Source organism: Mesitornis unicolor, unplaced genomic scaffold (assembly GCF_000695765.1).
Source record: "Mesitornis unicolor isolate BGI_N332 unplaced genomic scaffold, ASM69576v1 scaffold18529, whole genome shotgun sequence".
Lineage (NCBI taxonomy): Eukaryota > Metazoa > Chordata > Aves > Mesitornithiformes > Mesitornithidae > Mesitornis > Mesitornis unicolor.
The window spans coordinates 10,657-23,277 of NW_010205411.1; the positions used below are offsets into that span (position 1 = coordinate 10,657).

Consider the following 12,621-nt stretch of genomic DNA (forward strand, 5'->3'; position numbering starts at 1 on the left):
TCAGCAACATAACTAAACCCTCCTCGGAGCCTCCCCACCTCAGCTGCCAGCCCTTAACCACACAGAGCACAGGCAGTGGCACATTTCCAGGCTGATATCGAAAACAAGCTCTTAACCGCAAAATTGCAGAAGTACTAGAGAGTTCATGAAGTTCACTAAGGACTTGGTTACGGCCATTAATTTTACATAAAAGGCATCCCTATATAACAGAAGCTGCTATCAGGACAAAGCTTTAACCTAACAGATCTGCTGAAAAAGAAAGCCAGGACTTCCTTCTCCTTGCCATCAGCTATAGCCAACCACTACTTCCTCACAGTCTGCCTGCTGCTGATGGGCCCAGCTGCACACAGGACACAGTGACTCTCTCCTCTAGCTGAAGACCCCAGGAACATCGCCAGCTGTGTCCTCCCTGCCCACGCCATGAAGACAAAACATAAGCAGCATCAGATTATCGTCCGGATAACCCCCTTGGAGATACAGATAATCCTCACACCAACGTGGAGCCCAGACAAACCGCCTATGAGGGAAATCTCACACTGCATGTAAGGCCCTGTTCTGATTGGCTGGCCCTCTCAGGATAGCTCCAGACCGGGGCAGAGCAGCCAATCACAACTCTTGTTTCTCCTGAGGGGTCTCTCCCCAGGCCAGGCAGAGGGTGGGAATTCTCAGGGCTTACTGAATTTGCTGCTGGCCTCTGGCAGTACCTCTCCTCAAGCCAGGGCCTGGCCACACCAGCCCTTCTGAACCACAGGAAGCTCTGGAGCAGCGGCTACTACACAGCAGGGCTGGCAGCATAGCCAGGACAGGCTGCAGAGGAACATTGTGGGACAAGACAGCTTTGAGGAGAAGTGGTAGGCGAGAGGCATAGCAGTGCTGAGGGGGCTACGTGGGGTGGGTGCCTCTGGAAGCCCCCTCTCACTGCTGGGGCAAAGTCTACTTCTGGTTTGGAACCAGAATAGTCCAGGTCTCCCTTTTCCTGACAACTTACTGACAATGGTCCTTGATGGTTGGGTAAAGAATGAGTGCTTGAGCCTAAACTCTGCCCTTTCAGGGAAGGGAGGAAAATGGCCCATATTTCTTCTCAAACTGGGAGAGCTGCAGAGTTTCTGCTCTGAATATATTACTAGTTCTGAAGAAATGCCAGGTAGGTTGATTTAAGCAATCCTACTCCCTCAAGGAGGAGGTTGAGCTTGAACTCAACTAAAATTTCTTATAAAAATATATAAGTCTCAAACTCAGCCTTTTTATTTAGAAATATGTAAACATTTCCTGTAGATATGCTCAGCAGAACAAATGGTATCATATGGCGGCATCAAAATAATCTGGCTCGATTCAGCAGTAAACCACATCCTCCTGTGTGGGTTGAGTGCCTTGTTCCTCCCTTCGCTGCAGTGACTCAAGTCCCACATAGCACCAGAGGCTGCAATATTAAGGCAGCAGACACGGAGCACTGTGCTAGACACAGGTTACCAGTAAGCACGACCCAAGAGGAAGTATTGCATGAGAACTTAAAGCATGTTTTTTCATAAAGTTAAACAGTAGCATAAGTGGACGTTGCTCCCAAATAAGGCATTTTCATGTTTATGAAACTAAACTTTTAACTCAACCTAACACAAAACAGTTTCTGCAACAGATGTTCAGTTCCTCTCACACCCCCTCAAACTCCAAAACTTTCTATCCAGAAAGGAAGGCTTCCAAAGAAGCCCTCCTGCTTTCTGATCATCTCTGCCTCAGAGAAAAGGTCCTTCTGTACTAAAACCAGGAATTTAATAGGGATTAGCCCGGAGAAACATGCTCCAACAAAAGGTAAGAAGCACCACAGACGAACCGCCCCCAGATCTGTATTCAGATGCATTTACTTTTCCTTGGCAAGTTAGTCACACATGCAATCCTTTTGTTCATTCAGGCATTAATCTCCATAAAACTGGCTGAGCTATATCTTTTGCAAGCTGAGGATAATAATGAAAAGGTTTTCATTTGTACTTTTGAGTACTTTTTTTTTTTGAGTACATCAAAAGTACAAATGAGGGGCAGCAGAGTGCTATAGCAAGAAGAGTTTTAACAGAAAGGAAGGCGATTCCAAGTGTAGTCCCTAGCAGTTAAAGCTGTCACAACCTATTAAAATCCACACATGAACTCCATCTGTATAGCTGCAGGCCAAATGGTATAGTCTCGCTCTTTCGACTATCACTTATATCAGTTCCAACGTTATCACGGTTTTTTAATCTCTTCCTTGTAATAGTTCAGCGCCTGTTAAATTGTCTCCAGCAGTGCAAGCCCTCACATGGCACGCCCCGAGTCGCTAACGCACGTCAGAGGGAACGGTCTCTGAGAAGGGCTGTTAACTTAATGGGCGCACAGCCGCCCAGACGGCTTGCGGCGGACGCTGCTTGGCTTCTCCTGCCGGCGGCCGGGTCCGCGCCTGCTCTGCGGAGCGGAACCACGGGGTGGGTCCGGGACGCGGAGGGGGATCTGGCCGGCGCGAGGACACCCGCCAGCCAATCGGCCGCCGCCTTTTATTTGCGGGCCACTACCCCGCGCGCAGGCGGGCGCGGCCCCGCTCGCGCAGGATATGGCTTCGCAGTGACGTCAGGCCCAGATGTTTCTCCAGGCCACGCCCCCGCGGGGCTCCGGGCGGCTCCGAGGAGCGGTAACGGGGAAAGCTGGCTTTGCTGTCACGGCGCGATGGAGGGGCTGGGGACACCGCATCTGCCGTTTGTCGCGTTCTCGAGAAAACAGCGTTAATTCCTACGCCAAGCAACAAGCTGCCAGTGCCAGGATCTGTCTGCTTTTCTTTTCCTCTTCCATTGGACTTCCAACGCTTTTTTGATTTGGGGACAAGCTGGGTGTGATTGTCACGAACGAAGTGTGGTTTTGATGGCTGCTAAATCAGCCTTTACTTCTACAGAGAGATCCTAAGAAATAAGAGGGGGAAAACTCTGCTTGCATAATCGTTCTTAAAAGGGAAAGTGCAGTGTTGTGGGGTTTTTTCCTCTTCTGTTTGGATTTCTTTTTAAACTTACAAAAAATGGCAACAGCAGCATATGTGGATCATTTTGCAGCAGAGTGCCTTGTTTCTATGTCCAGTCGTGCTGTGATCCATAGTCCCAAAGGGCTGCCTGATCCCCAGCCTGATGCAGCAATACCTCCTTCAACAAATGGAGAAGATAAGCGGGAAGTCAGAGAAACCGGGAAAGACAGTGGATCATCATTACTTGTGGTAGCTAGCATTTTAGCAGATCTGAACCAGCATGTCCCAAATTCACCTGGTCTAAGGATGGAAAAAGCCGAGACCTTTGATATCACAGAACAAATACATATTTCTATTGCTCCTCAGAAGTTTGGGGAAGAATGTATGTCTTCAGCTGGTAAGCATGGAGGAGGAAGAGCAGCCACACCTACTAGCCTAGCTGCAGTAAATGAGACAAGCCCCAGACAAAAGAACAAACGCACAAGAAGCTGGACTGACCCTGGATCACCCCAGAAAAAGCACAAATGCCACTATTTGGGGTGTGAAAAAGTTTATGGCAAATCTTCCCATCTTAAAGCTCATCTAAGGACCCACACAGGTTAGTTACAATCCAGCCATTTATGTGTGACAGCTTGATAATTAAAATGAATGTTGAAAAAGACAAAACCAAACAAACTTGGTTTTGGCCACCATTGTGGTTTCACCTCAGAACTCAAGCTCAGGAAAACCAAGCAACAACAACAAAAAAACACCCTTCTGGGAATAATCCCTTACTGGGAATAGGTTCAAAGCTAATGTTGCCCTTTTTAATTACTTAATGTCACAGGGAATGGCGTGTGGGTCATCTGTGTGGATTATACCAACCTGTAATTTTTAGCTGCTAGTCTTCTTGTTTGGTGTGTCTTCTACTTCCCTTTCTTACCTACTTACCTACCCCCCCATCTACTTTTTCCTACCCCATGCTACCTTTATACCAGCTTATAACTTCCCATGCAAGCGTCAGTACTTTTGATATTTTAAAATTAAATGTTCTAGAGGCACCTGAATGACTGTGTGTTTCTTGTTTCAGCAGACAGTTGTGTGAAAGCTAGAGTAGGCAGGAAGGCAGAGGCTGAACATGAGTCACAAGGAAACATTTGTCATAAGCGTAGAGAGAGGGGGACATAGGCAGCCTCAAAAAAGCTTTTGGCAGCTGGGTAAAACTTACTTCAAACCAAAACACATTTGAATGCAAACACTAACTTGTTCTGATCAGTGTGCAGTCTTCTTGGCGAAGACTTACCTGACCACTTTTTTGTTGCTACTGCAATTTATGAGACTACATAGAAAAAGAGGAAGTCTTGCAGGTGCTGTGAAAGTTATGCTCAGAAAGTATTATGAGGGCTGTCTTGAAATAGGTCTCTGCCTGGTGCTGGGGAACAGGAGGGCTTCCAGTCAGGCAGGGAGGACCAATAATTGAGAAGACCAATCTCTGTTGAAAGCACTGATCATAGCACATATGGCAAGGCTCCAGACCAACTAGAGCAGGCTTGTGCAAGCTGTTCCACTGAGTAATTTCAGACAACAAATTAGTTTACTAAGATCTGTGGTCAGTTCATTTATAAAGAGCATGAAAAAAAATGATCCTCAGAACTAAACACGACTTACAGACTCTTGAACAGTTTTAGCTTGGAGGTGGCAGCCTCACCCACACTGGCCATACCTTTTCGATGTGCCTTCAGTTTTTTTCTGCTGCCTACCTGAGAGAAAGCATGAGCCCTTCTAAATAAGGGGTATGTTTTGCTCTCTGTGGGAGAGAAGAACGCCCCATCAAGTCTGAGCATATAGATGGACAATTCCCCGTGCCGCACAGCCAGAGGAACAGCGTGTTCCTGGCATCCGAGGTGGCCTGCCCTGCTTTGCACTGTGTAACTGCTTTTTGCCTCCTTGGGAGTTATGCAGAAAAGGTGCTTCCACTTGGCTCACCGGCAATTGCAGCCATTAATTTTCAGTTTTTTTGCTTTCTTATTTCTGGCATTTGCCATTGTCCTAAGAGTGAAAGATAAATTTATCAATGTTTCTGGGCTCCCAAACCCACTAAAGACCAAGAAGAGGAACTCCTGTCTCTGATAAACAGAGGAGGGCTGGGCTACTCCCGCCCTGCAGGGAGAGGAGAGGGCGGGCAGGGCCAGTGGGGAGTGTCGCTCCTGCCTGCAGGCTGAGCCGAGTCATTCGGGGACGCTGGCTTGCTTCCAAGTTCTCTGTCTGTTTGGGTTTTTTCCTCTTCCCCCCCCCTTTTTTTTTAAAAAAAACCCACTTCCTGTCTTTTTTCCAGGTCTGTAGGACTTAATTGGCTATTGCTGAGAGCGGTGCTTGCCTGTGAGAGCTAGAGGAAAAGCAGAGAAGGGACTGGTTTTGCCCTGGGAGTGGCAGGACCCTCGGGGACTACAGCTTCTTTGTTTTCTTGTGTCTCCAACGTCTCTGTGAGAAGCTTTAAACAAAGCTGCCAAGTTTCCCTCCTCATTGGCAACAGATCTGTCTCTGGATTGAGTTTTAAATAGGCTTAAATGCCTCTTACTCCTCTTGCAGAATGTTTTCTGAGGTGTTTGAATTTTTTTTTCTTTCTTTCTTTAGAATAAATTATGACAGACTTGAAAAAAGTGTATATGAAGAAGTTAAGCTTATCAGAACAACTTACGACTTCTGGGACTGGCAAATGTTTGGTATTTTACAAAACACAGAATGAGTTTTACTGATTTAGAGCAAGGGTTTTGGGTCTCCTCTGCTTTCCAGTGGCCCTGAACTAGTTAAGTAATACGTACACATCAGTCTGCCCATCTGTCAAATGGATAGGATGATGGCTGTCCACCTCACCAAGCAGTGGTGAAAGTACTCCAATTACACATGCAAGGTACTTTAAACAGCTACCTCAGTAACTCCCAAACGTGTCTACTAAGAAACAGTCAAAAACTTCTGCTGTGGAGTGGAACTTCTTCCATGTGCTGTATGACTAGATGAGCTGGTATTTAGGGGTGAACTGAAGGCTTAGAACAGTACTGCAGGCTAGAAGATACTGATGGTAGTGCTAGAGATATTTGAATAGTGCAAGTTTATGACCTGCTTTAGAAACTCGCTTGTCCTTGTCTGCTACTATGCTCAAAAGCTAAAGACTTTGACTTTCATGCTTGGAGGAAGGATAAAATAGCTCGTTGAGCTTACAGTGTGGGAAAGAGATACAGAGCCTTCCAAGTACTATTGGATCTAATCCAGCCCACACTGGTAGGGACTGAAAGCTGGTATTATTTTCCAGCTGTTTTGTGTCCAGTGTGAAATCCTCCTGATAGTTATAGCCAGATTTCACTGCTCAAATGTCCAAAACAAAAACCATAGTGCAAAGGATGCTAATTATCCCACTTAAGCCAGAAGAAACAAGGTGAAACAGCCAAAGCAGCAGTATCTGCCTTTTGTTCTTAGGCCCTTGTTCCAAGTATAGTGTTTTAGAATGAATTTTCTGTTAGAACGTGATGTGCTCGAGCAAGCCATAGTTTGTGTTTAGTACACTAGCAGTTAAACTATATCAGCCTTATGAATGCTTCATCTTTATTAAATTGATAAAACCTTGAACCAGACAGAAAACGTTAGTCACCAGAATATTTGCCGTTCTCTCCAACAGCTTTCAAACCCTTCCCCTCCTGCTACATTTTCTTTTCATGTTTATGTTTTCCACTCTACTCTCTCACTGGATGTCCTGGAGTACTACGTGATCATCAGCCACAAAGGCCTTGAAGTTTTAATGTTTACCAGAAGGTTATATTTAGTGTCAGTGGGTGGATGTCAAGTCCAAATTCTTTTCCCTTGAGGTTCCCATGGACTTCAAAGGCTGCATTGTGATCCATAGATGCAGCACCCTGTTTGTCCCAAGCTATATTGATCCCATTGATACAAAAAATTTCACTGGCACACAGGTTTTAAAAATCTTCTCCACTCCTGAAAAAATTCCTAAACCCAAAGAACTTTCAGAAAATCAGATAAACCATTTATATGACAAAGTTCTGCCTCCTTTAATCAGGTTTTCAGTACAGGTCACTCGGAAGGTTTGGAAATTCTCTGGAATCACTGGAAACCAGTTTGTCTCTTTTCAGGCAGCAATGGGAAGAGAGAGACAGTGCAGCCTAATAGCCATGTAGAGGCTACAACCTCATCAAGCATTGTCCAGGACTGCTCTGTTCTGAGAGATTGCAGAGAGCCCCAGCTCACTACGTGGCACCACATATAAATATGTGGAGAAAAGCTGACTGGATTTTGGGCAGAGATCACAAGAATCCTATGTATTGCAGCCCCTACAAATCACTATGACTTCTCAAACTTTTAGCCATCTTCATTGTTATGCTATCATAAATGCAGAAAAAGCACAAAATAAACCTTCATTTAATTCCACTGAAAAGTCAGTCTAAACTTACTAGTTCAACTCACTAAGCAGTAAATCATAATGCAGAAACAGCTTTTTAGTAATCAGAATTAATTTTGTACAAATTAACATAATCTAAGGAGATCTGGGCACCAGTCTTAGTCTGGAGTCTTACTGCGATAGTCTTATGGTGAAACAAACTTGGGGCCCAGATGGTTTAGCAGTGGCTCCTCTGTACTATTGCTAAACTAGCTGACTTCCACATGGCTGTTGGGGCACAGGAGGAAGAAAAGGCCATCCTAATTGTATTATCTTTGCTCATAGTTGTCAGGTTAGGACTCATACATGAGAAAGTGGTCAAGACCTTTGTTGGTCTCTAGCTAGTAGAGTAAACGTGGGCAGCTATGTATTCAGCCGGCTTAACCTTGCAGTTATGGAGGATGTGTTATTTGGTATCTGTTGTTCTTTTTAGTTTAACCCTTATTCATGAAAATAGGTAGAAAAGACTGACTCATTTCCATTTACTTGTAAATAAATTTCTATTTCTTTTCATTAAATCTCTATAATCACATTTTCTGAGGACAGCACTAATGAACCCATGTGAAAAAAGTTAAGTTTAAAAACTTACATACCCTTTTTCCCCTCAATTATTGTATCTTGTTTCCCTAAGCAAAGTTTTCCTGATGACTTTGTAACTGGGGTATGTGAAGATGGAGACATTAATGATGTATTTGAAAGCAATCTGAAAAATAAAGCAACCAGACATCACTGTTTCAAGTGTAACAACAGCATAACAATTAGGCTGGACAAACTGGAGTAGTATTTGGCTGGTGTTTTGGTTTGTAAAGAGGCTCTTATATAAAGTATGGATAATATGTTTTAAACAGGAGGTTGGTTTTCACTTTCAGTTCTAGTATGTCCGATTTCCTCTGGCTACATTAATTCAAAACACAGCGGTAAAGCACTTCTCTGAAGTTGGTCTGAATCAAGATGCTACCTGTGTGCATGTGAAGAAACTGATTAACCAGTGTAAGGGAACCAGGGTCACGTATTAGTGAAATAAATTTATCTTCCATTTTAGCACCTGACAGTTACCAGAAACTTGGCTAGTTAGCTGAAGAACATGGACTAGACTTGTCTCAGGTTTCCTTTAGCTTGCTTGTAGGCAAACAGTGACTCTAGAAGGAGTATACATGCATGTGAGTAGCAAGTGAGCAGTGTTTGTGGAAAACCAGGCCTTTGCAGGAGAAGATTACAAGAGGAAAAACTTAAGTCTGATGCCTCCTGTGCCACTCAAGAGAGCAGAAGAAAACAGGGCTTCAGATTGCTCTTGCATAGAGCAGGATAAAGTGAGTGGGTACTGCTGGTTCAGTCCATCCTCTGAGATGCCAGTTGGGCTGCTCTTGTTTCCAGGACTGACCAGGAAACTGCACTCCCTCTAAACAGGATGCCAGAGGAAATTAGGCCTTTCCCCAGTACTGATTTCCCACAGGCAAGAGTAGAAACTAAGTTAATTTGGTTCTCTGCATATTGCTCATCAATTCCAGTTTTAGTGGGTGGGCCTCTTGGTTTTGACTTCTTGTGTTAAAAATCAGAAACAGCTAGCTAGCTCTGCATGCCTAACTCATTGTCATTAGCATACGCCTAGGTTATAAAAAAGCTCCAAGGTGCCTCTAGGCTGTTGTGTCCCATAATTCTCTTTTACTGCCTTCCACCTCTTCTGTTTGGTTAGTGTGTCAGGTTCATTTCTCTAAGGTTTTTCTCTGAGACAAACTCAAATGGTAGCTTCAGGACAGCTTCAAATGCCAGTCTCATGAAACAGTTGTCTTTCCAGCCTGAGCCATAAATGGTCTTTCCCAATGTTAAGTAGTTCAGCAGCCTGTTTCTGGATTTTTCTGAAAACTGATGGTCTTAAGTGTCTTTCTAATAACTTTGTATTATTAAAAACAATACAAGACTGCAAAGCGTTGATTTTGTTTGCTCTGAAAGAGCTCTGCAACTCCTTTCTTACTTCCTCTTAGAAGGTTTCAACACATTGAAAAAAGTGAGTCAGTTGAAAACAATGAAACAACTTGATTCACAGCCCTGCCTGAATCCTCATCCGAACATGCAATTCAATATCATAGAGGTATTAGTTCAAAGCATTGACCTAAGCTTTGATCAGTCCATGGTCATTAAAGATAACAAATAAGCAGTATATATATATGCTTTAAGTTTCTTAACATGAAAATCTTTGAAATAAGCACAAAGCATATTTTTTTAAAAAGAGTAAGCAAGTTTTAAAACTTACATTTTTCAAAAGGAGCTGAAGTCAGGAAGAAAAGCAGAAGTGCTTCTACTCACTCCTTCTACCTGACTGTTTCAGAAATGAATAATAGGATTGAGTTAATTCAGCTGCAAAAGAGTTAGGGTTAAATTGGTTGCATGCAGAATCCAATTGGCTGACAATGGTATTTACCACACACTTCAGCAGTATTAGCTACTAGACAGAATTAAATGTCCTGATTGTTCTACAGGTTCTTCTGTGAAAGACTTCCCTTCCCTTCCCTTCCCTTCCTTTCCCTTGCCTCCTTTTTTCCTCCCAGTCTTTACAGAGTGATTAATTGTGCAGAAGTCACAGAAATAAAGCTTCAGATAACAATTAATAGAGTTTATGTACTGTAGCTAAAAAGCCTTTAAAGCAAAGCTGTACTTACCATTGTCATAACTGTGATGGTCTACTACAAAAAATACTTGGTCTTCTTTTTCCCTCTTCACCGGCGTCTTTGAAACGGATACAATCACATAAAGAAAATCAGATTCTGCCAAGACAGTTACTGAGACAAGTCTAGCTCAGGCAGTGATCTTACAGTAGTCAAGCAGAGGGTAATTAACAAAAAATACCCCACCTTCAGTATGGGTGTTCAGGTCAATATTATTCCCGTAATACAGTGTTCAGGGACTGCCTTTTCTGCAGTGTGAGAACTTTGCGTATCTAGTGGAAAATCAGAAACTTCACAGAATTCTTTTTCCACAAACCATCTTGTCAGGTCCAGCATAACGAGACCTGTTAATATTGGAAGTGGTGAGGATGGATCACCTTCCAGTTGTTCTCCTCATCATAGACACAGGTAGCAGCACTTTCCCTCTCATTAGCAAGACCCAAATCTGACAGCCTGGACTAAACCAGCAGTCTTACCAGCAGTCTTTTTAATGAATGGACAATTGCAATTGATATCTGTATTTGTATTGGAAATTAATCACAGCCTTATGGAAAAAGTATTCTGAATGATCTGTAGAAGATTTTTATGTAGGACAGTGGGAATTATTTGTATGTGACATGAGTTGTGCATAAACAAATCTTAGTTGCTAAACTGTAGTACTTTATGAAACAAACTCAACTGAATTTAATTTGAAAAGAAGGCACCTTTAACCATTTAAAATACAACTGTTGCATTGTGTTATTCTCTGGCTGAACATGGCTATGGCATGTCCAAAAGCAGAAACCTGGAACTTGTTAATATTGGACATGTGGTTTCTAGCTCTAAGTTAAGCATGTTCCAGCTCTCCCCTTGCCCCCCTCCAATCTTGGATCAGCTGTTTGGAAGTCAGTGCTGACAGAGCCAAAAAAACCACTCTGCTGTTCAAATGCAGGACAACCTTTGAAGGGTCCTTTCTGTAGAATTTCTATAGGTAAACTTTTTCCCTTTGTTTGGCTTTTATTAGGTAGATTCACATGGACAGTGAGATCATTATCTTGTGGTGTTCAGTTTAACAATAGCTAGACAGTGTGGGTTATTTAAGTGCAGGCATTGAAGTCAGACACACATATCCTGTATTTTTCAGGTCTTGCAGATTCAGCAGATCTTACAGGGCCTCCACTTAATATAAGATAAAAGTTTTTCAAAGTTCAGAGTGCTACCATTGTAGTTACTGGTAGAAAAATGACCTCAGAAGCTTTTTGCAGCCCTAACATAAAAAAACATTTACTAACCAGAAACTTGGCACAAGTCAAACGGTACTGAAGTGAGCATATCCTGAAATGACCACTAGTGCAAGGAAAATAAATTCTGTAATCAGTTACAGCACTCTTGTAGTGCTCTCAGGAATTACAGACAAAATATTTGTGACTGGGTATCTGTTGCCATTGCAGTCAATGCATCAGTAAGCTATCCTAGATTTATTGCCCATGTCATGGTTTAACCCCAGCTGACAACTAAGCACCACACAGCTCCTCAATCACTCACTCCCGGTGAGATGGGGAGAGAATCGGAACGGAAAAAGTGAGAAAACCTGTGAGTTGAGATAAAGACAGTTTAATAGGTAAAGCAAAAGCTGTGGACACCTGAAAAATTCACGAGAAAGCATTGTGTTGCTGCTACGTGTTTTGCATCTTTCCATCTGCTTTGGGCCTGCAGCCAGCTAGAGTATCCCAGGACAGTAAATACACAAGCAGAGTGGATATGCTGGTAGCCTTTACTGCCTTCAACAGTAGCTTTTAAAACTGGTCAAGGAGAGAGGCAGAAATGCTAACCACTTAGTCCCAGAGTAAGACCAGCTGAGGGACAGCAGCCAAATAGGATGTATTGAGCTTTTTAAACTAAACAGCTGTCAGTATTTCCACTAAAGAAACTGCAACAGAGCCAGCTGAGAGGGCTTAGAACATGACAGCTCAGTCTATCTTCAGATGTTTCCTGCAAAGTTTTGCTGAATGGTGAGCTATTTGTTAATAGAGCAGACAAATATTTGTTTTGCAATTTGAGGGTAAATAAATGAAATTACATTGGTAGGAATTCACAGACTAGGCTGGGGATTTACAGATTCTTGCAAAACCTCACTGTGCATATGAGTCTTTCCCGCGATTTTAATCTGGTAGTTTAGGATCCTGCTATAACAAATATGAAAAGGTATGCTGCTAAAATCTCACTGAACCACAGACTAATTCTTGTTATATATTGTAGGGGCTTACTGAATTTAAATTTGCAGTTTCTTTTAAAAGCCAGCAGAAGGACTGCAGACTAGCATTCATACATGATTGCCTTGGTAGTTTTTGATTGTTCTGGCAATTGATATATTTTGCAAGATCAATGTGAATTGTATGCAGCTTGCTTATGCATGCATGCGAAACTTAACAAAACACTGAAAGCCCCTCTATGTCAATGGAAATTTCCATTTGGTGTATATATGTCCATAAAAGCAGTGCCAATAGAATGTTGGCAAATGGGTAGTCTTACTGTGTAATAAATCCAGGGTGTATTTGCAAAGTATATTTTTAAAATTCTCA

General features: G+C 42.8%; 1 pseudogene; it reads left to right on the forward strand.

The window, feature by feature from the left end:
• Window positions 1-3,028: 3,028 nt before the first annotated feature.
• Window positions 3,029-3,574, forward strand: LOC104546110 (annotated as a pseudogene).
• Window positions 3,575-12,621: the final 9,047 nt, after the last annotated feature.